Source organism: Lycorma delicatula, chromosome 1, assembly GCF_047948215.1.
Source record: "Lycorma delicatula isolate Av1 chromosome 1, ASM4794821v1, whole genome shotgun sequence".
Classification (NCBI taxonomy): Eukaryota; Metazoa; Arthropoda; class Insecta; order Hemiptera; family Fulgoridae; genus Lycorma; species Lycorma delicatula.
The window spans coordinates 6689148-6715564 of NC_134455.1; the positions used below are offsets into that span (position 1 = coordinate 6689148).

General features: G+C 34.0%; 1 long non-coding RNA gene across 2 annotated transcripts in view; it reads left to right on the forward strand.

Annotated features, from left to right (window-relative positions):
• Positions 1–26417, forward strand: part of LOC142318026 (uncharacterized) — a 314434-nt gene that overhangs the window by 192914 nt on the left and 95103 nt on the right. For both annotated transcript variants that reach the window (XR_012754779.1, XR_012754778.1), the window contains exon 5: positions 5108–5170. This is a non-coding gene — a long non-coding RNA (uncharacterized LOC142318026). The remainder of the gene's footprint in view (positions 1–5107; positions 5171–26417) is intronic.

The window sequence follows — 26417 nt, forward strand, 5'->3', positions numbered from 1 at the left end:
AATGTTCCAGGATAGTCAGCTATCCACGAAGAGACACTTTTTTCGTAAGGCATGGTACACATTAAACTTTGCACCAATAAATAAAAAACTAAATCGATGCATTGAGACCGTCAACAATAACATGCGTAGTTTAATTATCTTATCTAGTGGGAGGAGTGCTGCAATAGGCAAGCGCGACGCAAAACAGTATCTTCCGTCCTTGTCTCGAGTGATTCTGTGTTTTACTTGGCCTCGTAATATTATTCTACCAAAACATAACGCGTGGCTGCTAAGTTCGCTCTTTTATTAAGAGCCGTGCGGCTAATAGTTTTGGCCGGCTTTAACGTAAGATTTCATTTATTAACAAGGTACCCTACCTAAAAATATTGTAAATGTAGCAAAATTACGCATCACCACTAGTTTAAAAAAAATATATACAATAACCAGTGAGAATGGGCTTAACATGCAAATGCATATAATCCGGTCTTTAATTATGAAGGTAAGTAATTATAGAGTTTTAATTTTTTTTCTAATTAATACTTTTTGTTGTCATAGTGTAAATAGAACCTGATGCAACAAAAAAATTAAATCTGTCATATAAAATTTAACCTATCATAACAAATGTTGTATTATTTTCTGAAGCATGAAAATGTTAAAGTTTTCTCGGTTTTGTTTTTCTCTTAAGTATCTATTTAAAAATAATTTTAGTAAGATTTTAAATACCCTTAATTTTGAAAATTTGAAAAAAGTATTTACTGTTTTAAGATCTTCAACAAAATGGGTACGCAAATTTTCGATTTCATACCTTATGAAATTGAAAGTAGTGAATTTCTTTTTTTAACACTTGCAGAAGTAGATGGAAAATGATAATATTTACTCATACTTTGTTCTGTTATCATTCTACTTCAGTTTAATGTAAAATTATTTCTACGTTAAAAATTAATTTAGGAATTCAAATCTTTAATAAATATATAGCATCAATTCCAGAAATTGGCATGACCTTCTTGCAAATTATAAATTACTAATTTCGGGAAGAAAATTCTTCAAAATTTTATACCTACTTAACAAATTTCATCGTGAAATATTTGTTCATATTAAAACAGTTGTCTTTGATTAAGCAAAACTAAAACCCATGAAAATGGGTTTTGCATATAAAAGGTATAAATCACGTTTATAAAAGAAAAATCTGGTATTATTGTTCCAGTTATATCTTAAGTTTTATTTCACATCGGTTAATAATTTCAATTGACGTTTTATTATTATGTGAGGAATTGATTTAAAAAAAAAAATAGATTTTATGATTATTTTTTATACGTTAGAACTAATAGTTTAAGATCTTTAATAGAGTTGAATTCACAGTAGCACATATTTTTATTTAAAAAAAAATTTATATATATAAATATACAGGGTTATCATAAAAGAACGGTGCGGTTTTGAACATGGTTTAAATTAAAACAGAATTACTTACAGTTTATGTTTTTTTTATTTTTCAAATTTGTCGTCTCAAATATTTATTTACATAATTAATAAATTTCAATATGTGAGCCCTTATTCGCTCGAAAAATGTCCGAACGATACTCAACTTCTCTCCAAACATTAGTTAACATTTCTTTGTTAATGGTTGTCATTGCTTCATCAATCCTGTTTTTTAAGCGGTTTAGGTCGCGAATTTTCTGTATATAAACAACACTTTTGATGTACCCCCACAAGAAAAAAATCGCAAGGTGTCAGGTCTGGACTCCTTGGAGGCCAAATTACGGGTCCTTGCCGGCCTATCCATCGATCTCCAAATTTTTCGTTCAAAGCGTCTGTGACCGATGCATTGAAGTGCGGGGGAGCACCATCTTGTTAGAAATGAAATCGATGAATGTTTTCGAGTTCATCCGGCTGAGGAAAGCAATAATCGGTTAACATGTCAAGATACACGACTCAATTAATTGTTAATTGTTTTTTCAGCAAAGAAGAATACACGATTTTTCATCGCACCACACCAAACATTAACTTTAGGCGAATCGCGTTGTTTCTCAATTGCGTGTGGGTTTTCAGAGCCCCATATTCGTGAATTGTGTCTGTTAACGCATCCATTCATATGGAATGAAGCTTCGTCTGTAAAAGTTATATCTTCTAAAAATGATTCGTTTTCTGTCCATTCTGTCCAACATTTCAACAGCGAAATCGTAACGTTTTACACCATCATCGGGTTTCAATTCGTGCAGTATCTGGATTTTATAAGCGTGTAATTTCAGTTTTTTATGTAAAACTTTGAGAACTATTGATTTTGGAATACCTAATTCGACTCTTCGACGGGGAATGGACTTCCCAGGACTTGTAATTGCCGATCGTCTAATTAGTTCAACCGTTTCGTCCGATACACTTGGTCTGCCGATTGATTTCTGTTACTTAACCGATCCAGTTTCTTCGAATTGTTTGAATAAACGCGTTATGTTATTTTTCTGTGGCGGATCTCTTCCGAATTCACGTCGGAACGCACGTTGAACTAAAATTACGGATTTTAATTCGGCCATCAATAAAACACACTTTGCTTTGTCTTTATCCGAGAACATAGTAACTCGCTCAACTCACCGCAACAACAATTCAAGTTGTGGGTACAACTGCTGATAAACAAACTTTTGGGTTGGAGACTTTCAGGGATACCGATATAACTTCTAGAAATTTCCCTACAATCTTCCTATGAATTACTGAAACCGCACCATTCTTTTATGATAACCCTGTATATTACGTACGTCCTAGCCTTTTCAGCATGCTGTGGTTGATAAATCGTAAAAACGTATTTTTCACTCCTGAATAATTTATTCTATCAGACTATGATAATAGAAGGAGGGTGTGGTAATCTAAACAGCTATATTTGTTCTCTTTTATAGCTACTGATGAAACCAATTACATCCAAATTTTGGGTTCTAATAGGTCTTCGATCTGAAAGTACATAGGCGATCTTAAATTGTCTTATCCAAAGGAAGGCGCTACACTGGGGAACAAAATTAAAAAAATTACGCAGTTAGCAAATTTTAATGCTGGTATTTCATAAAACGATAAAAAAGTAACACCTTTTACCTCTTTTGATTTTTATCTAAAAATTCATCGTTCTTCAGACGGAAAAATGTATTCAGCAGAAGGAAACATAAATGCATCACAGCTAGCGCCCACCTGTGAGTTGTATTTTGCCAGTATTTATTGCATTGCATCGCTGTTAACGATGGAGTATGACAGGCCAGAAACTTTTTTTTTCTTCTTCTTTTTCTCAACTCCCCTGGGCCGGACCGACTTGGTGGTATTGCACCGCCCAGGGGAGTATTTTTTAACTCTAATAGGCCTCCCCACCTGCCGGCTATATACCGGCATGGCAGGTCGGCCTACTGGTGTAACTCTTTTAAGAGAGTAATCATTGATTTTTTGTTCAAGTTTAGACACCACACCATACCTCGTGTGTCATGGTGTGATGCCGGGTCTTTTCCTAAATAACTTATTTTTCTTAACCCTATCTCATACCCTTGGAGTCCCCAGCGGCTCATCGGGATCGACACACCTCGGCATGCCGACCCTCCCCGCTGGGGCTATCCACCCAAACCTAACTGCAACTAATAGCCCATCCGTCGCTCATCTTCATTCTTTTTGGAGATAACCCTTTATACAAAGTCAGCAACTCTTCCCCAATTCTCTTCGCTAGCTAACATAAATTCTACTATATTGGTCGGTTCCAATTCTGTAAGCGCCGCATTAAACCTTAGCTCGGCCCATTTGTTACAGTCAAAGATGGTGTGCTCGGCGTCATCTAGTTCCCTACAGTACATGCACCCAGGATCTTCTCTTCTCCCAACCTGGTGCAAATAGTTGTTAAAACATCCTTGCCCTGTGAGGAACTGGGTCAATTATTATTTTACCTCGCCGTGGTTTCTCATGAGCCAGGGTTTAACCATCGGTATAAGAGTCTTGGTCCAACGGGCAACTCCATCCTCCGCCCACCTCTCCTGCCAGGCTTCAATGACGGCACCTCTGATCTCTTGTTCCATCCTTCCATTCGCCTTATTAACGCGTTGCTTGGCTATCAATTCTATTGGAGGTACTCCTGCTAGGACGCATAAGGCATCATAAGATACTGTTCTGTAGGCCACTGCAACACCTAGAAGCACCCTTCTATGTGTCCTCGGCAGCTTCTCTCTATTTCTCCTAATGGAGAAGGCACTCCATCAGGCCAGAACCTGTGCGCGAAATCTATACCTATTATCATGATAAGACAAGTTAGAACCTGTACGAACTCTCGTTAAATAGTAATTTTATTTAAATAATTTTAATGAACCGAGACATATACGTTACGCGCACATACATTAACATTTAAATTTCTATTTAACACGTTAATAAAAAAATCCTTATACCAGTATTGCATCTATATGATTACTACATTGATTAGTTAAGTTATGGTTACAGCAAAAAACGCGAAATAAAATAATTTAATAAACCGTACATTCATGTACCCTAGAATAATTATAAATAACGAACAAAAAAAATCATTAAACAAGTTTTTCTTTCTTTTCTTACGTGCATTTTTTTCAGGATAAGTAATTTAATCCGCGATGTGAAATTTAATATTCTACATTTTACGTTGTAGTCGGGTGCCTATATAGTCTCTATGGAATAGTGACTTTAATGGCCCCAACTTCGTTAAAAATAATAGGCACCCGAATACAATATAAAATGTAGAAGTAGTGTTAATTTTTACATCGCAAACTAACTACTACATTATGAAAAAATGCCTGTAAGAAAAGAAAGAAAAATTTATTTAACGATTTTTTATTCGTTCTTCATAATTATTCTAGGTAGACATATATAGTAGTCGGGTTTTTGTTTTTTAATAATTATTTTATTATAAATCAATTTAGAGATTAATTTTGTTGAGAAGGTTTTTTTATGATGTTCTGATATATAAAATCCTGTTAATGGTATAACCATTTCTAAGAGTAGCCAGTCTTTCTGAGAAAAGTGAGGGATTACATGATACTCTTTTTTCCACTTGGCCTAGTGTACCATTTTCAAATGGTATTGCCAGCCTACTGAAATAGATGATATACAGTACCATAAGTAGTCGTATAACCCTTGAATTTGTTTATTACAGGGATCGATTGTGAACATCATTATTAATTGCTGTTAATACAGTCAACTATGTACTTCAAAAAAGGTAGGTGAACCACTATCTTGTTTAAAAAAAAATTTAGTTAAGTATCTAGGTTATTTTACACGCATCGCATTTTTAAGATCAGTAAAGATAGCGTAAAATACTGTGAAGCGTACTTTTTTATACAAATAAACTGCGCTACTCGGTATGGCACTTAACATGTTTAATTTATTATTAAAAGCATTTAGTGTGATTCTATTTTAATGTTTGCTGCGATTAATTTTATCTTATTGTCTTTTTCCTACTACTGTATTCTTGAATGTGTTATACCCATTTGGAATTTAGCTGTTAAAAATGGCTTTTTAAAATTAAAACAATTAACTGTTTGTCACGGAAATCTTTTTTTGTGCTGTGATATATGTTTCCGTTCCTCTTAGATAAAGTACCTGTTTAGTGTTTAAGACGATAAAAATTCACACGGAAACTTATTAAGTTATGTGTTCTGCATACGTATAGTTTTTATGTATTTCATAAGTCAAAATTGAAAATAAATATTCGTGTAAACTATATATTATTTTATTCAACATATTGTAAGTCAAAAGTGAAACACAAAAATAAAATTTAGCTATAATGTTGCAACGCAATGAATTTTGTTCCATTTTATTATTTATTTATTTATTATTATTTTTTTTTTGTAAAATTATGCACATTTTGTATTCAGACGCCAATTTTTCTTTTTTTCAAGCAGATATATATTTTTTCATGACTTGATGTCCGGAAAAATTAATATACCTTACTTACCATAATTCAATTTATATATTAAATTCAGGTGTGTAATGCTAGAAAAACTATACTTATTTATGTAAATTCATTAAACGTAACCAGAATGTTGGTCTTGACTAAATATACACGGATAATGGTGGTGCTTAAAATCAAAAGTTTGTTCTGGATTGATCGGTCTGCTTTCAAAGATTGCGATATCCACGCAGTATACCATATAGAAAAAAAATGAATTTTATGGTCTTAAATAGATGCTTAATAATTTCTAACTTAATTTTTTACGTACTTAAGAAAACATCTATTTACCGGAGTTGTAAAACAGATTTAAATATATTGCAAGAATTCCGTGGTGATTTTAAAGTGCATCGGTTTCATAATATATTAAGTAGCTTCGGCTTCACTTCGTAAGTTATTTACTTAGGGTGTAAATAAAGTGAGGTAATGTTTAAAACATGTTTGTGGATTTTCTTTCGTGCTGGATAACAGGTGCCGGATAAGTAGCGTGCATGATGGTATACGGTGTAGGTAGGTCGTTTCCCCGTGAACGGTATGCAACAGGGCGTCGCGGCTGAGAAACGGTGGCCTAACCGACCCCGCTACAAATCTTCCCTTATAGCAACCCTTGCAAATTTCTATCTTACCCTCTAATTTATGCCGTCGTGTTCCTTTTTAACACCAGACTGTTCTTTTAAATATGCCCATGAAAAATTGTTGGAACGGAAAAGTTAAGTTACAATGCGCATAAATATACCTTGACTTTTTTTTAAGTTGGTCGGCACGCTGTAACTTATATATCTGGTAGAAATTTAAAATATTGAATTTTTTTTGTCTTGGACAAAAAAAAGCTGTGACTGCATCTGTCGTAGCTTTTTTCTACTCTTTTGTAAAGTTTGTGTCCTGAAATCAGTATTTGTTATTATTTTAATATTTATTATACTTAAGTCATTTTAAAGAAATTTTTAATTGAAATTATACTTTAAGAAAATTATAATAATATTTACTATTAAAAAAAAATTCCTTCGTGAAATTGCAGTAAATTAAAACAATTAAGGATTAATGGATTTTTAGGATTCTTACCTAAAAACGCCTCCCAAGTCGGGTTGATTTATATACCTTATTTAGTAATTAGTAATAATAAATTTGCTTGTTAAAAATAAGGCCACAATCGATTTTTTTTTTTTAACAGCGCTATGAAGAAAATTATTAATTAAATTTTTAACTCAACGGGAGAGAAATTATAACAATTCAGAAAAACGTATTCGCCTAAGGTTACGCAACCATCAACTTATCCCTTAGATTATATGAAAAAATTTCGGCTGATTCTGTATGTTGAATTATCTTAAGCATTCCAGGATTGTATATTAAAGCTCTGACCATCTGAAAACTTATTCGGTTCTTTAGTAACATTCTTGATACAGTTTATTTCTGTGTGCCCGTATTTATCTAACATAACCTATCTTCAAAATATGTTCTTGTGTGTGTATACGGCGTGTGCGCGTTAATTAGGTAGGGTAACCGCGAGTATTTACTATAACATTAACGGGGCCAAAACTCTTAAAAGTTTGAAATATACTGTTAAAGTCTTAAAAAATATTTACATCTTCTGTTTATAACAAATTTGTTTTTCAATATCACTTATCTGTATTATGTTAATCCAAGATTTAACTAGTTGCAAAGAATGTGTCTGGAACACATCCCAGTAATATTTGTCCGTACTATAGTAGGGAATGTGATTGCATCATTACTATTACCGATTGTTCATTGCGCGTTTGTATATCTCGCTTGCCAACTTCATAGTGAGCGACTTCAGTTATTGCAGTTACCTGGTAACTGCTTTCAAATTCTTACGTACTCTTTTTAAAAAGAGTACGTAAGAATATCTCTCGTAAGTCATTGAGCCGTCATGTATTATACGCTTACTGAAATGTACTTCTAGAATGAGAGATTGCCGTTTTAACTATGTGGCATTTCTATTTCTGGTCCTATTTGAATTTAATTTTTTTTTACGATTTTCATGAGCATTATCCTGGGGGAAAAGATCTAACATTTTAGCGAACATTAACAAATTGTTTTAATTTCTTAGTTTTTTTGAGACAATAATACAGATTTTTAGTGTAGATTTCAGCGAATCAGTATTTTCTTGTTAATAAAGTAGTTTGATAATTTTAGTTTTAGTAGTCTTCCGTAATACCATGAACTTCTATGGTACTTACAAAAAGTTTATTTATGGTTCTTCTGGACGTTTTATCTATTTTCAATCGTAATTGAATAACCTTTCATTTTTAAGCTTAGATTTTTATTTAATGAATCTTTCTTAGGTTTCAGGAAAACGTGAATAAATATACATTTAATAATATAATTTAATTTACATAACCTGAATAAAATATACATACTCTTAACGTAAAGATTCAATACAGAATAGTACATTACATCTTTCACACTAGGTCCATACGGAATACAATTTTCAGTTTGTTTTTTTTCTTTTGTGTTTAAATTTCGTCTAACAAAAATACGATATCAGTGAAGAACGAACAAACAATTTGACTATCCCATGTGGAATTGAAATTCAGTAATTGTTATTGTCGAGTTTCAGATGGACCAATCCATTGAATCAATTTGATTCATCATTAATCAAATTTCCTGACTAATTTACACCGACAAACGGAGAGAAAGAACTATGCTATTCGTTATTGAAATAAACAGGAAAATAAAAAAAGCTCAATAAACGTTTTAAAGAAGATTGTTTTAAAAAATTTAAGAATGTTAAATTTTTTCATGTAGGCTATAATTTTGTTCGTTGGAGGAAATATCTGTGTGGTTTAAGGTCTTTTTTTTTTTTTTTGTTGAAACCAGTTTTAATCTAATTCAACAGTATGTGAGGGATAAGCATTACATGGTTCTGAGAAATCTGAGGTGGAATAGAGTGGTTAAAATGAGACTTGTTACGTTTTTTGTTAAAGAGTATCTTTTGTTTTTATTCTTATTACAATGGTAAAAACACTCGTTATTTAGTTAGTCTCGCATGTTGATTAATTGGTATTTAGTTACTATTAATTCTTTATTTATTCCGTTTTATTATTTCCTCAGTTTTTTCTTTTGAGATGACTGGCATCGAGACTGCTTTGGTCATTTTTCCCTGTGAGAATGGTTTAATTATAGCGTATGAAAAACTTCATACCTGCCTGGAATTCGAATCCTGAACCTCAGTATTTATTCGTGGCGATGATTCTTTACAAACCAAATGACCAAATGGACAATATTTAAACTCAAAGTAAACGTAACTTTATTGACGAAGTTTTTTTTCCACCGCTACCTTTTTCTTTCTTTTTTCTGTTTATCTTACGGTAATTGCCTTTCAGATAATACTTCAGAGGATGATGTATGAGTGTAAATGATGTGTAGTCTTGTACAGTCTCAGTTCGATCATTCCTGAGACGTGCGGTTAATTGAAACCCAACCACCAAAGAACTGTGTGGCTAGAGACTGCAGACATTCTAGTTTTCAGTGTATATGTGTCCGTCCCCAAATGTTGACCTTGGCGTCTTTGAAGAAACTCTGGACGAATTGAGTAGGCTGAGAAATGCTGCGTATAAGGATGTAGTTATATGTGGTGACTTCAATGCCAAGAATGTTGCGTGGGGCGGTGATGTTACAGATAGACGGGGGTCTTCTTTTAGAAGAGGTGATGGCGGGGTTGAGACTCATTTGTCTCAATGATGGTGAGTTACCAACCCAGTCCGGGTAAATGGAGCGTCCTTTATAGACTTGTCCTTTGTTTCACCCCGGGACTTGCGAGGATGGCTAGGTGTTGGTCGGTCCTGAAGGAAAAAGAGACATTTAGCGACCACGAAGCGATATATTTTGAAGTTGGTGCCTAGTGGTCGCTGGATGAGGTGAAATCAGCTAGGAGAGCTATAAGTAAGCGGGGACTGGTGAAAGTAATGGTCGATAAAAGAGATCTTTTCAGCCTCATGTGGTCGAGGTTGTATAGAAAAGCAAACAAACAGTGGCTGCAGTGTACAGGCTAATGAGCAGGATTGGTGGACCGAGTTTGGCGAAAAGGAGGCTATTGGCATCGGTGGCTCGGTCCGTTGTCATCTGTGCGGTTCTGGCATGGAAACGTGCATTGAAGAAGAAGAAGAAGGCCGGGAACCAATTGTTAAGCCTATAGAGGCCCTTGGCTATTGGGGCAGTTAGGGCGTATCGTACAGTCTCGACCAAGGTGGCGTTGGTAATAGCTGGGATGTCCCCGTGGGATCTTGTAGCGGACGAAATGGTGGAAAGAGCAGAAGGGCAACCGAAGAGTCAGGCGAAAGGGGAAATGTTGAATAAGTGGCAGCAAAGGTGGTCAAGGAGTCAGGTGGGTAACTGGACGAGGAGGCTAATGCCGCGGATTAAGCCATGGCTGGTCAGGAAAAATGGTGAATTTAACTATGAATTGACGCAATTCTTGACTGGCCATGGCTGTTTTAATAAGCTCGTCTGTGATAGGAAGAGGAAGAGGTAGCCGGAGTGTAGGTATTGTGGGCAATGCGATACGGTTGAATACATGGTGTTTAACTGTTTTAGATGGGAGGAAGCTAGGAGGGAAGTGCTGACTATTTTTGGTGCCATAACACCAGATAATGTGATAAGAAGCAATGTTGCATAGTTCTAGAAACTTTAACCTTGGTAGGATGGTGGGCAGCATCTTGAAAAGGAAGGCGATGGAGGAAGTTGAAGAGGAAGAGGATGGTACCTAGTGGGGTAGTGTAGGGTGTGGCTGGATAGCCCCGTTCATGAGGAGTGCGATGCTGAGGTGTCGCACTTCCGACGAGTGAGCGGGGACTCCTGGGGTGAGTAGGAAGTGAACTGACCGAGTCCCGATCGGAGGTCCCCTGTGGGGTACCTCTGATTTGAGGCAGGCAAGTGAAGACCGAGACTCGGTTAGGAGACCTCCTTGGGGGACCCCTGATTTGAGGCAGGCAAGTGAAGACCGAGACTCGGTTAGGAGACCTCCTTGGGGGACCCCTGATTTGAGGTAGGCAATTAAGAGAACCTAGTCCTAGTCGAGCGATATAAAATGCCGAATAGCACAAGCTAAACGAGCCTTCAGTAAGAAATATAATTTGTTTACATCAAAAATGAATTTAAATGTCAGGAAAAGATTTTTGAAAGTGTATGTTTGGAGTGTCGCTTTATATGGAAGTGAAACTTGGACAATCGGAGTATCTGAGAAAAAAAGATTAGAAGCTTTTGAAATGTGGTGCTATAGGAGAATGTTAAAAATCAGATGGGTGGATAAAGTGACAAATGAAGAGGTATTGCGGCAAATAGGTGAAGAAAGTAGCATTTGGAAAAATATAGCTAAAAGAAGAGACAGACTTATAGGCCACATACTAAGGCATCCTGGAATAGTCGCTTTAATATTGGAAGGACAGGTAGAAGGGAAAAATTGTGTAGGCAGGCCACGTTTGGAGTATGTAAAACAAATTGTTGGGGATGTAGGATGTAGAGGGTATACTGAAATGAAACGACTAGCACTAGATAGGGAATCATGGAGAGCTGCATCAAACCAGTCAAATGACTGAAGACAAAAAAAAAAAAAGTCCTAGTCATAGCCGGCATGGTCGCCTGGAAGGTTAGAGGCAATGGCCCCCCTAGGACCGAGTGTGCTTCTGCGGTGGGTCCGGGCCTAGGGGATGGGATCAAAAAAAACCACCAAAGAACACCGGTGTCCACGATCTAGTATTCAAATTTGTGTAAAAATAACTGACTTTACTAGGTCTTGAACGCTTAAACTCTTGACTTCCAAATCAGCTGATTTGGGAAGACGCGTTCACCCCTTGACCAACCCGGTGGGTTCCACCTCTACCCTAGTGATAACAAAGTGCACAAGTGACTCGTGGACTCCTGTCCAACACCAGTTTTCATTGTCCATGTATTAGAATGTTCATTGAACTCATTGAATACATTGAATGGATAATAATTACTATCTAAATGCGTTTTATTTTACGATTGGGTTTTGAAATATGGCTTAATTAAATTAATACACGACCGTATAACTTCATGCCATAAATGGGTGTAGGATCTATTGTTATTCATTAAAAAAAGAAATTTCAGAAACATCTTAAATAAATCGGGTCTATTCGAAAATGTGTTTGCCTTCGTCCGGCGAACGACTTAACGAAAAATTCTGTAATTCCCTCAGCCTTTTTTTGATTTTCACGACTTTGCTTGTGGTATGACGGATTCCTGTTGCTAATATCCCTTAGAAAACATATAAAGGGTTTGGATCATGTATATGCTGCTCCAACTGGATGGTTCTTCATGGTCACTCGTTCTGTACATTTCAAAATTGTTCCAAATGATTTTTTTTTTTCATTCGTCCTTGTTCGTTGCTAATCTACCGCTCCACAAATCCTTCTTACCTGTTAAAATCATGTTTCCATTTTATCCTCTTTCCCATCTTGTACAAGATTTTGTTTTTTCCAACTTATAAAATAGCTCTGATATTTCAAGTTCCTGATTTCGAATTTTTTTCGAATTTTTTAGATTATATATATATATATAATCTTCCTCCTAGAAATAAAATTAACGGGCTATCGGACGCCTGGAGCACAGTTTAATGTATGAAAAATTCTATATCTTTTTAGCGGTTACCTTACTAATAGATATTTTTGTTTTAGTGATGATTTACATAGTCACTAGTGATGACTTATCTTTTTGCTTTACGCTGCCTATTTAGGCCGTTCTTAAATTATGTTGAAAATGTGGTATGTAATATTTATCAGAAGGACACATCCTACACAGGATTCCGCTAACGTCCTTGAAAATCTCCGTTGCCAAAAACCATAAGTCCTTAAGGGTAAATACGACAACTTCTATATCGTAGCTAAAGCGCTACAGTTTGTTTCAACATAACAATAATGTTGTTAGTATCAAAATGTTAAACTTAAAAGTAAAACGACAGTGTTACTTTAAATTATTTTTTATTGTGATTTATTTATTAAAATGATATTATCAAATTTTTTGTAGCCGTGTTATATACATGATAATGATTGATCTTCCTCTTCTTATTCTACAATGACCGACCGATTATGGTAATTTTTTTCCTGTTTTGACTTCCCCGATATGTTGAAATAGAAAAATATTCAGAGCGTGTTATTTTTTCTTCTTTTAACAGTTCGGTGAGGTTCGCATTTGATGCAAATCAGTCAGTCGGTCATTGTTTGTATTTAAAAATATTCCACACTTATTCTTTTTTTTTTATGCAATAGTTTACGAAATTTATTCTCGCCCACCTACTGTGAGACTGTCCATGTAAATTTATTATGCATTGTGTGACTAGTGTTGAAACAGGTGAAATTATTAAGTTAAACGTAGTCTAACGCCGATTAAAATTATGTATGCATTAAAAATTTATGACATTTAAATTTTTGTTGATAAATATTATACACTTTTGCACACCTTAAATATTCTGTTTCTATAAAAAAAAATAAATTAAGATTAATTTATTTACGATGACGTAATTTTGAGTTACTTCAATAAAATATTTTTGTACGCTGTAAGATAAGTAAGAGTAGTTATTACTTTATTTTATTTTTCTAATACATTAAATAGTTTAGGAGGTAAAAATTTTATTTTGCTTATTTTTTTGTTGATTATCGATTGAATTTCACTTAAATTACTTAATACAAATTATGGCAACAAGAAAAAATAACTATAAAATTAAGGGAGTATAACTGAAAGCAGTACGGAATAAAATTAATATTATCGAAAAAACTAAAATCAACAAATGAAAATTACTTGTGTGCTGTATGTATACATGAGAACATTAGTTTTTAGTCTAATCGCGCGGTTGTTTTACATTTTAAGCCGTCTTGTCTTAAAACCAGTTCTGCCTTAAGCCATAAGTCGAGTTAAAAGATTTAAATATTAGTTACCTACATTTTATTGTTCACTAATCGATTAGATTTGGATTATCGATCCAATCTGTGAGCTGTGTAAATGCACTCACCGGAATAACACACCTCTGAAACTATTTCGATCTATTACGTACCTTGAACTCGTTTTAAAAATTATTTAGGATTATAATTTTTGTCAAGAGACATTTATTTTTAATTTTCTTTTAAGAGAGTTTCTTATCTCGTAGATTGTTTCTCGTGGGAGTATTGTGTTCATACCAATATATAGCCTTTTAAGTTTATTAAATTTTTATCAAAAATCGATAAAGAAGTTTTACTGAATGAACGTGTAATGGATTATTCTCCAAATTTCTGGATTTTTCCCGCCATATGGATGAATAATTTACTCTTTGTTGAAGGTTTCGGGTTTTTTTGTGTTTCTCCCCCACAATGGTTTTTTTAAGAATAACTATTTAAACTCATTAAGAGAATCATAATTGTTATTTTTTAGTAACTCACCGACGTACTGACATTAAAAATTACACGTATTAGATGTAATATGTTTTTAACAAAGCAGTTTTTCTGCACTATTTTATTTCATTTCGTATTGACATTTTAAAATTAAATATTTTACATGTAAGAAATGTATAACAGTGTTATTACACACTGTCATTAAAAAAGTATATTACACTTATTATACTTCGAGAGGCCAAAAACCATTTTTATCTTGTAGTAATTGCTTAAACATATCATTTCCCCGATGACGTTGTCTCCACATAAACTCATACAGATAAAAATCTAACATTTTTCTATAAGTGCTGCACTCCTTTCTGTTTCATAATGTGGCAGAAGACCACATTGATTTCACTCGCTGGGTGTGAACTCCCTTCTCCGAATTTACAAAACTGTCTGCGTAGTTTATTATAAGGCGCTTTATTTTATCGAGTTTTCTGGTAGTACACCGATGGGAATATCGCATGTGGTATTCGCATCGGTGGCATCCTGACTGAAGGAAGAACAAGGCAGAGAGATGCCGTTTGCCGGGGTTCTGAAGATGACCTCCTGTAAAGCCCGTAAGAGCTAGGTTCGGAGGGGGTGACGTGGCTACCTAAACTGTCACATAGATATCTTCTCCTTCGGGGAAGATTCATCTTCAGAATATTCGGAACACCTTGATAAGATGTCCACATATCCGATATGATCGTTGTGCTCGATCTAATATATTCACGAATGACGTTTAGCAGTGTTTCTGCCGTACGATCGGGGACCGTGTACAAAAAATACTTAAGTTTCCCGACAAATCACACCGAACACTCATTGCTGTGAATAAATCCGTTAAACTTGCGTCTAGAGAAACAGGTTTCATCTATTTCAGCTGTTGAGTTCAACACAACTGTTGAAACCACCAAACTGACAAGACGTTTACGTTAACATATGACGACCAGCTGTTATGTTTTAAGCAAATATCACAATTGTTTATAATTTTACATGTGAATTTTTAATTAATGTTATAAGTAGAACGAATATGAGAGTTCCTGAAGATGGAATTTAATTCGAAAGCGCTTGAACGCGTCGAATTCAATTGTTGGTTAGCGGTGTTTTGTATATTAACTATAATTCAACTGTAGTGTTTGGACCGCTTAATATTGCCTTATTCCGTTTCAAACTAGTCTGCGCACACTTATGGCAGTTAGTTCTTCCAGTCAGTCACCACATCGAAGCTCATCCCTAATTCTTCTGTACAATATGCGGTGGTTGTATGTCGTTTAATCGTCTTTAATGGTAATTTACTATTGTAACCAAGTGATTTTCGTGAGACCGATTTCAGTTCTGCAACCGGTTTTACTACACCTCCATCTATCATTTTTATCAGAAAGATGTAACATCATCTCATGCCCGTTATTGCAGTGCTGAGAATTATGAAGAATCCATTTCAGTTGCAAAAATTCAACGATTTTCTCCTTTTAATAAATTTCCCTAACTAAACGAAACAACATCTTCACAGCGTAATAACTAGACTCATACTGACTACAGGCAGCAACACCAATGTCGAGATATATTGTCCAATGTTGTATTAAATAACCAAATATGTGTAAACATGACATGTGTATATATATATATATATATATATATATATATATATATATATATATATATATCAATTGATTTTCAATTCTAAAAAGTAGTCTCATTAATGTAAATTCTTTTAAAAATTAGCTTAGCATAAAATTAACCTTTTAGACCCTTCTCCCTTGACGAGAAATTCCATCAAAATTTAGAAGACCCCCTTTCACTACTTCTCAGGTAATATTTAGTTCAAGAATAAATTAAACGATTAGAGACAAAATAAATATATATTGGTAAATTTCCAATTGTTTATTTTTTACCGTAACATTTAGGTCGAGATATGAAACAGCTTCATCAAAAAAAAAATAATAATACTAATTGATTCTTGAGTATTTTAAAGAAGAAAAGGTTTGCGGAATGTGTTGATTTATGGGAGCGAATCGAATAAGACGACTCGTGGAAAACCACGACTCCCTTAACACCAACTGGCCAGTTCGGAAAACTAATAAGCAAGTTTTGGAAGAAGTAAATAAAAATAAAAACACGCCCACGTTGATGAAAGAAAGAAAAGCTAAACTGATAAAAAAACAGGTAAAACGGCATAATAACTTTCTTTTTTTTTTTTGGTCTTCAGTCATTTGACTGGTTTGATGCAGCTCTCCAAGATTCCCTATCTAGTGCTAGTCGTTTCATTTCAGTATACCCTCTACATCCTACATCCCTAACAATTTGTTTTACATATTCCAAACCTGGCCTGCCTACACAATTTTTTCCTTCTACCTGTCCTTCCAATATTAAAGCGACTATTCCAGGATGCCTTAGTATGTGGCCTATAAGTCTGTCTCTTCTTTCAACTATATTTTTCCAAATGCTTCTTTCTTCATCTATTTGCCGCAATACCCTCTTCATTTGTCACTTTATCCAGCCATCTATTTTTAACATTCTCTTATAGCACCGCATTAGCAAAAGCTTCTAATCTTTTCTTCTCAGATACTCCGATCGTCCAAGTTTCACTTCCATATAAAGCGACACTTTATATGGAACATACACTTTCAAAAATCTTTTCCTGACATTTAAATTAATTTTTGATGTAAACAACTTATATTTCTTACTGAAAGCTCGTTTAGCTTGTGCTATTCGGCATTTTATATCGCTCCTGCTTCGTCCATCTTTAGTAATTCTACTTCCCAAATAACAAAATTCTTCTACCTCCATAATCTTTTCTCCTCCTATTTTCACATTCAGCGGTCCATCTTTGTTATTTCTACTACATTTCATTACTTTTGTTTTCTTCTTGTTTATTATCATGCGATAGTTCTTGTGTAGGACTTCATCTATGCCGTTCATTGTTTCTTCTAAATCCTTTTTATTCTCGGCTAGAATTACTATATCATCAGCAAATCGTAGCATCTTTATCTTTTCACCTTGTACTGTTACTCCGAATCTGTTCTTTAACATCATTAACTGCTAGTTCCATGTAAAGATTAAAAAGTAACGGAGATAGGGAACATCCTTGTCGGACTCCCTTTCTTATTACGGCTTCTTTCTTATGTTCTTCAATTATTACTGTTCCTGTACATGTTAACAATTGTTCTTCTATCTCTGTATTTGAATTCTCATTTTTTTTAAATGCTGAACATTTTATTCCAGTCTACGTTATCGAATGCTTTTTCTAGGTCTATAAACGCCAAGTATGTTGGTTTGTTTTTCTCTAATCTTCCTTCTACTAAATACGATAACTTCCTAAATAAGATATATAAGAAAGAACATTTTTGAAAATAATCCACTGAACGACCGAATTTCTTTTTCGAGAAAAAAATTTTTTCAAGCGTGATTAGCGATTTGGATATACATCCTACTGTATTATGAGTGTAGACACCTGACTACAATAAAAAGGTATCAGTTAAAAAAAAAAAAAAATGAATAAAAATTAATAAATATGTATTATAGTACTGGCTGCTGCAATTACAATGTTATGATGATTGTAAAATTGTTATAATATTTAGTTAATTTGAAGGTGAATATATCTGTTAGAATACTTTAGATTCTCCTAAGATTTTGTGAAACTACTCTTCTTTTTAATTAATTAATCAATAGTTGATCACTGAATTAAATTTATGTTTCCTCTTATTCATTTTAAAATAAATTATATGCAACTAGATTTAAAATCATTGCGCATTTAATTTGGTTAAATTAATTAAGAGATTTTATTTTAATTCCTTTTGTTGTTGTGTTTGTCAATAGATTAAATTTCGTATAATGAAAGATCAAAAAATACAGTTATAACAGGATACAGAGATTAAATTCTTTAAGTAGAAATGCATAATGTATTCCTTGCGAAACTTAAAATTAAATTCAGGCAAGATACGAACAATTTATTTTTTATATAGCAGACAAAAAATATTCCCAAAATTTACGTTGCAGTAACATTATCAGACCTATTTATTTACATGGTTATTTCATTAAATTTACTAGTAATAATAATAATGATGATGATGATGATGATGATGATAATAATAATAATAACTTCAGATCGCATCTGATTAATTCAGTCTGCTTTGTATGTACAGTAGGTGGAATATTCTATTATTATTTTTATGGTTAGTAGAGTAGCGTTATTACTCCTCGTATTGAACAGAGCTTTCAAACAAGAAGGCATAATAAATATAGCAGATAGATATTCATTCGACTACCTTGTTGGTAGTACCGCTTATTCGTGACAAATTAATTCCGGACGGATTCATGTTTACGCACGCCAACGCACCTGTATTCAGCTGCGCATCACTGCTCCAACAGACATCATTTTTTCGTTATCTTTTTTTTTTGTTTTCAGGTCTTTCACCTTTCAAAATTAATTTCACACTGAACATAAAGAAATAAATAAATATAATGTGAAGTGTGAATAAAATTATAGCTTAATATTATTACTATTCAGCATTTCCGTTGTCAGTAGAAAATATACGTTATATAGTGATCTATTTTTCCCACTAATCTTTATTAATTATTCAGCAAATACTGTACGGTAAATTTTAAGTATTGTAGATAGATTAATTATAGTAAGCTATTCCCTATTAATTAAAGATTTGTAACTACTGTAATTTTTTACCAAAAAATTAACACTGTGTTAAAGACGCTTTGTGAAATTATGTTTAAAAAATCTTTAGGCTCATCCGTATAGTAATTCTTCCTTTATATATATTAATAAGTTAAATGCATTATCTGTAATTTTAGAACTTAACTCCTAATGGACCGGAACGCAAGAATGGTGGAGCTTCAATACCTCTCCCTACAGATCGCAGACCCTGGACAATGTCCCTTGCTGCTGTATCTTTCTATTATCGGGCGGATTTCATCAGATATTTAGTGACGTTTATAAATTTTAAGTTTTATTTATGGACGGATTTGGTAATTTGCATTCCTATCCGTCTGGACCATGGTGAAATTTATTTACTGTTCTAACCGTGAGAGACTAAGCTTTTGAGCCTAGTAATCTCGGCGTAATTCCCCTTCAGTCCATCCGTTGAAGTCCTTTTGGTACCATCACCTATGGGCTAGCAGAAATGCCCCTAACGGAACCCTAGTTATTTGAAGGGAGAAATGCGTCCTGTTCTCCGGAGGGAGTCGCATATGCTGACTAAATGAAATTATGTTCTCTTCGTGGGACGGTGTGGGGTGTTGTCTAGCTTTTTATGGTTTCAACAAAATTTAATTGCGAAAACGGTCACTTTCGCGGCCGGAATTTTCGCGCGGTTTACATATATAGGTTACGCGATATAGAGACTACTAAGCCTGGTTTGTCATTTATTGACTCTCGTACCGCCTCTTCACGGTGGTTCGTTTAATACGGCTTAAGGCCGTTTTCTTATACCCTGGCGAGTACGGTTCTCTCGGCAGATGTCCCGGAGATGGCCGTGTTCGGATACGGCCGCTCTCCCGAACAGTTTACGTGCCTGCGCCACCCCCACCTCGGATACGGTGTGTAGTCCCGCAAAAGTAGAAAAAAAGTGTGTAGTCGCAAAATCTAGAGAAACCGGTTCTGTTAATAACAAGGAACACAAAAGATCTGCGTCAGTGTTAAATACAGATACTGTCACTGAAATCAAAGACCGATTACTCGCCTCGCCAAATAAATCGATCAGACGTTTGTCTGCTGAAATTAATTTGTCTAAATCAACTGTTCCAAAATAAATCATAGGGCGACCAAACGATTACAATTACGACGTTATCGCATTCAAACGGTTCATCGACTTCTTGAGCCCGACAAAGAAAAACGGCTACAATATTGCCAACGGTTCCGTCGATTTCTGCGTGAGGGAATTAACGTTATGGATTCGTTATTTTTCACAGATGAAGCAAGGTTTCATTTGGATGGCTACGTAGACAACCAAAACAGTAGAATTTGGGGTGCTGAAAATCCCCACGTTTAACACGAAAAACAATTACACCCGCAGAAGTCGGGCATGTGGTGTGCGATATCGCGGAAGAAAATAATAGGTCCTATTTTTTTCGAGTACACCATTAATGCAGAACGATATCAGGATATTTTATTTCAGTTCATCGCACTCTTGGAAGAGGAAGACAGACACTGCCGGCTACAACATGACGGTGCGACATCGCACTACGCAGGTTCAACTTCTGATTTCGTCGCGGAATTCTTTGGTAATCTTGTTATCGGTCGAGGCTTGTGGCCACCAAGATCTCCAGATTTGACTGCGGCGGATTTTTTTCTACGGGGTTACCTCAAAGGAAAAGCCTACAGCAACAAATCACGAACACTTGAACGATTGAAAGTCAATATTGAACAAGCTGTATTAAATATCCATCCACAAACTTTGAAAAAAGTTGCAAGGAACGCTGTAAAAAGAATTGAAGCTTGTATTCAAGAAGATGGCGGCCACTTCCAACATTTACTCTAAATGTAAGGTAATGGATGGTAATAATAAAAATTACATTTACATTTACCCCTGCCTTTTTATTATTTCAATACCTACCAATATAAGGTTGGATTGCGTTTTATATGGGACACCCTGTAGAACCCTATTTATTTTCAAGCAATCGGATTGAAAATTTGAGTTTAGTACGTTTTCGAGGTTTTCGTATTGTAACTTGACCGATGACAGGATTAGAAAGGCAGAATTAGATTTTTGTGAACACCACCTGGTACGATCTGATTTCCCAACGTCCCAAAACATCACGTTTGTAGTCCAGATCAGATTGAGGGTACAACGAAACCAATATTATTTAAAAATTCATTACAACAACGCAATAATCCTTCCTTTCTTAACTAAAACTGAAAATCCACCCTTTTGATGCGCTTGCTGGGACAGAGATTTTTTAGTTCTGTTGGGCGCAATTTTTAACCGCGCCCAACAATTTTTTTGATGAAACTCGGTTGGATGATGTAAACCTAGTAGAAATAGAACCTTATTTATTTTCAAACGAATCGGTTCACAGGAACCGGAGTTTGAGTTTTATCCAAAAAAACTGGATTTTTGGGAACGTTTTAAAAGTTAACTAAAACCGGAAATCCGCTCTTCCAACGCGCATACTGTGACAGAGTTTTATTTATTTCTGTTCATTATCGCCTTAATTGGTTTTTTTGTTCCATCTGGTTAGTGTATCGTTTAATCAATCGTGTTGTACTCCTGGTGTTGCGCGAGATAATCTCTGAAACATCTGGAGACCGAGGTACGGGGAACATTCTCTCCCTATAATAAAAAAGACTATTGGCGTTACTTTAGAATTTTTTTATTTGAGCGGAATGGATTGCTATGGTAATACACCGCTGAAAAATGCTAACAGTGTGCAGCAAACCGCATCCAGGACGCATAACTTATCTGGAAACACCGATTCATTAATCTTGATTTGATAATCGATGTCTAATCTTACTTCACAGCGTTTAATTTCTAGAATCCTCCGGTTCGTTCTGAATGTTGTGAAACCATCGTTTCACAACATCCAGGTTGTAAGGTATGACCCACCAGGTTGATCTAGTCTTCCCAAATCAGTTGAACGCGTCTTCCCAAATCAGCTGATTTGGAAGTCCAGCGTTCAAGTCCTAGTAAAGCCAGCTATTTTTACACGGACTTGAAATACTAGATCGTGGATACCGGTGTTCTTTGGTGGTTGGGTTTCAATTAACTACACATCTCAGGTATGGTCGAACTGAGAATGTACACGACTACACTTCATTCACACATATATATATCCTCTTCATTCATCCTCTGAAGTATTATCTAAACGGTAGTTACCGGAGGCTAAACAGGAAAAAGAAAAAAAGGTTGTAACGTATACCAATATTTTACAGATTTACTCAGCGACGTTCTTTCGGTTTAAAAAACACTACATCTGTTTGTTTACTGAATGCGGTCAGGCAAGTATTGGTGCGTTTACTTGTAGTAAGCATATGAAAACGTAAAATGTATCTTTGTTCTTAGAAATATCCTACGGCGTTAGAATATTATTTAATGAAATTCATGATACTTTAATACAGCAGATATTTTTATTTTGGACATTACAGTAGTGTTGTTCTTACTGTATTTTTTAAGTACAGTTGCTGGGTCTTGAGCCCTGTATACATTTAGGTTTTTTTAAAACTAATATAAGAAAATGACTAATCTTTTTTTTGTAATGATTAATTTTAGTTTATTTTTACTTAACATTTCTTATCGTATAAACCCGTAGTGTTATAGCGTTAACCCTTATTAATAGGGAAAAAGCTCATTTACATCCCACTATAATATAAATTTTCTGATAATATAAAACAAATACCTTATTTGTGTTAATATTTCTTTGTTCTTTTTAAATCGCTGCCTAAATAAATTGAAGTTATATTGCCGCTAATTTAATCGATAATTATTGATTAATTAATAATATTTATATATTGAAGTCAAAATTTAATTATTATTTCAACTCAAGTTGAGGAGTTCTTTGCTATACTCACTTCTTATCGAATTTTTAAAAAAAATATGTTAAACGGGAACTTAAATTATTAGAATAAATTCTAAAAGCAAGGGAAGTATTTTTAATTTATCACGTGGTCAGTTTTGTAGTTGCCAACTATTTTCCCCGATTAAACGCTTAAATATTTAATAAAATATGATTCACGGAGGGTTTATGTTCGTTTGAATAGAAAATATTAATAAAATTTAATTAGTCGTACGTGTGCCAAATTGTATAACCGTAAGCTATACTGCTATAAAAATATTTATTATACAATAGGTTCATTTTAAAAAGTAGAATTTTTTATATAAATAATCTAGAACATTCTGTAATTTGTTTTCAATGCGCTAAAATATTTTGAGTTCTTTCTGAGTTAACATTTTTACTTTTTTCAAATGTATTCGTAATTCAAGTATTGTATTGAAGTCTAAAACAATATTATTTATTTAATTACATTTTTTTATGTAAACATTAAAAATACTAAAATGTAAATTTTTAAATATAATTTATCATAATCTAGCCGTTTGTATGAGATTTATTATTCGTAGCGAGAACTTGTTTTATTTATAATACCTTTATCTTCTTTAATCTTCTGCACTCGACTGTTTGTTAAATTCTTGAAAAAATATAGCAAGCGATATGTGTAATAGTAATAATTATGTGTATAATAATAAATAATATGTGTAATTGTAATAATCAAAAATTAATTTAAATGTCTGGAAAAAACTTTTGAAAGTATGTGTTTGGAGTGTCGCTTTATATGGAAGTGAAGCTTGGACGATCCGAGTATCTGAGAAGAAAAGATTAGAAGCTTTTGAAATGCGGTGCTATAGGAGAATGTTAAAAATCAGATGGGTGGATAAAGTGACAAATGAAGAGGTATTGCGGCAAATAGATGAAGAAAGAAGCGTTTGGAAAAATATAGTTAAAAGAAGAGAAAGACTTATAGGCCACATACGAAGTCATCCTGGAATAGTCGCTTTAATATTGGAAGGACAGGTAGAAGAAAAAAATTGTGTAGGCAGGCCACGTTTGGAATATGTAAAACAAATTGTTAGGGATGTAGGATGTAGAGGGTATACTGAAATGAAACGACTAGCACCAGATAGGGAATCTTGGAGAGCTGCATCAAACCAGTCAAAAAAAAAAAAAAATGTTTAATGGGCTTAAATCATTACTTTATAAATATCGATGTATTTTGGCTGTTCGGTGTACGGGTTTGGAATTATTTGATTAATTATTAGTATAATTTAAAATAACACTTTTTTATATATAATTAAAAGGAGGATATCGCTAATTGGCAGAGTAATTGAGCCATTGGAGCGCTCTCGAAGAATAGAGAGGAGAGACTCGTACAGGAAAATGAAAATAAAATTTAGAAAAAGATTAGTCAAGCTTCTGTGGAAATCTAAAAACTAACATTAATTAAAAAATCTGATGCGGCCAACACATGCCTTCCTTGTACACCTATTAAATTACATTTACACATTTCTTTAAAATGAAAAGTACATAAAATTTTATTTCATTAAAAACTTTTGATATTTTTTATTTTTTTTTTGTTATTATTGAATTATTATACATCGGAAATATTTTTTTATAATTAGAGGTTAATAATTAATAAATCAATATATTTAAATTAAAAAAAAAGCTTAAAAAAGGAGATGAAGTAATTTCGAACCGATGTGCTTTTCCCTAAGATCCAAATATTCATTAATTAAAATTTTATTTAGCTGTAACTCTGGAACCAATAAAAATAAGTACTACTTATATCGTTGAAAGGTTCTCAATGAGGGCTTATTACAGCATTTAAGAAAAAGTACAAAATCCAATTTTTTTTGGATTTTGGGCCTTTCCTGGACACTTTCGGTTCAGTCGATCGCAATCAAAAGTGGAGATGCCCAACTAGATGTTACAGCAGGCCTAAATCCAAAATTTCAACATCCTGCAGCTAATCGTTTTTGAGTTATGCGAAATACGTACGTACGTACAGACGGTCACGCCGAAACTAGTAAAATTGGATTCAGGGATGGTCAAAATGGATATTTCCGTTGAAATCTGGTAACCGACATTTTTCGCGATCGCAACACTTTCTTTACTTCGTACAAGGAAATAAAAAACATTCATGAACATTTATAAAAACATTAATGGAATGAACATTATTGGACAGGAAAATCCTACAAACTTTGAAAATTTGTTTAATTGGAAGAGGAATGGTTAATACGAATAAAATAGATGTCACTAAAGTGAAATAACAAAATATAAAATATTTCTACCGACAAAAAGATTATTTTATAAAAACGCACGTAACTTCAGATACTACTTTATACATATTAAGACTAGAAATTTACAGAAAACTAACCGTTCCCAGATTTCTATCGAGTAATTTATTTATTATTCTAGTAAATATTGTAGTTTCGTTTTGCTCGTAAATTAATGCTTTGCAATAAAAGATAACCGTTTAAAAACTCATGTTGTCTAATTATTATTTAATGAAAATTTAATATTATGATTTTGATAAAAATCGTATAATATGAAATCGTATAATAAATCTTCATAATATGATTAAATATTCCCTGTTAGACAATTTTACTGCTTTTTTTATTGGATTTTTTTTTTCGTCGACAAGAAATTAATTTTTCTTTATTTTAGTAATAATATCATTTTAATTAAAAGGTTATAATAAATTTTCTAAATGTTAGTGCATTATATCAATGGCATTCTATGTAAATGAGTTAACCGTTTGAAATATTACTATTGGTTAACCCAAGCCCTGAGAAGTTGCCAAAGGAGAATTAGGGTTGATCGAGTGCTGAAGGGTATGAAATGAAAGATAGGTTATGAGGAAGTCGGGTGGTTGTCGGTAGATCTTGATCAAAGCAGGAATAATGAATAAAGTCGGGGCTCATCATCGAGAGGGTTATAATTAAAACAATCTTTCCTAAGTGGGAAAGTCAATTAGAAGGGGGAAATTCTCGAAACCAGACAATGAATTTTACGATTAAAAGAACCTCACTCGTTCAGAACAGAACAAAGAACTTCAGGAGGTCTATGTCGGTCGGTCGATTCGTCCGACCGATTGTCATTTCAAAAGTAAGGAAAATTGGAAGGAAACCGAAAAAGGAGATAGAAAATACTCGCTGTTCTCGTCGCGTGACAGTCTTCTTTTTCAAATAAATGACTTTCCTAATGAAATCAAATGAAGGTTTGTACGGTATAACACAACGCAATCTAGGTAGTAGGGTTACGTGTGGGGTGAGTACAGCTCTTGATTAAATCGACTATACTCAAACGCTTCTCGTCCGATCACCTGACCCGTTCTGACGTATAAACCCCGTAGCGAGTGCATCCATTAATATCTTCGTGTTTTTGTATGTATATATGTACGTATATACACAACAACAGTAAATTTTGTATTATAAATCAACGCATTTGCTCAGCCGCAAGACGAAATGAAATCATCGCTCTCTCGACAGTATTAATTTAACACGCTATCCGCAACCCGCAGCTACTCCTCTTATTGCACCACCTACAGTTCTGATTTATACAACTGGGGTAATCAAATTTCATAATCTCACTGGAATACTATGTGACGTTACGGACGACAAATATAAATCTGGCCCGGCGTGGAAGGTTTA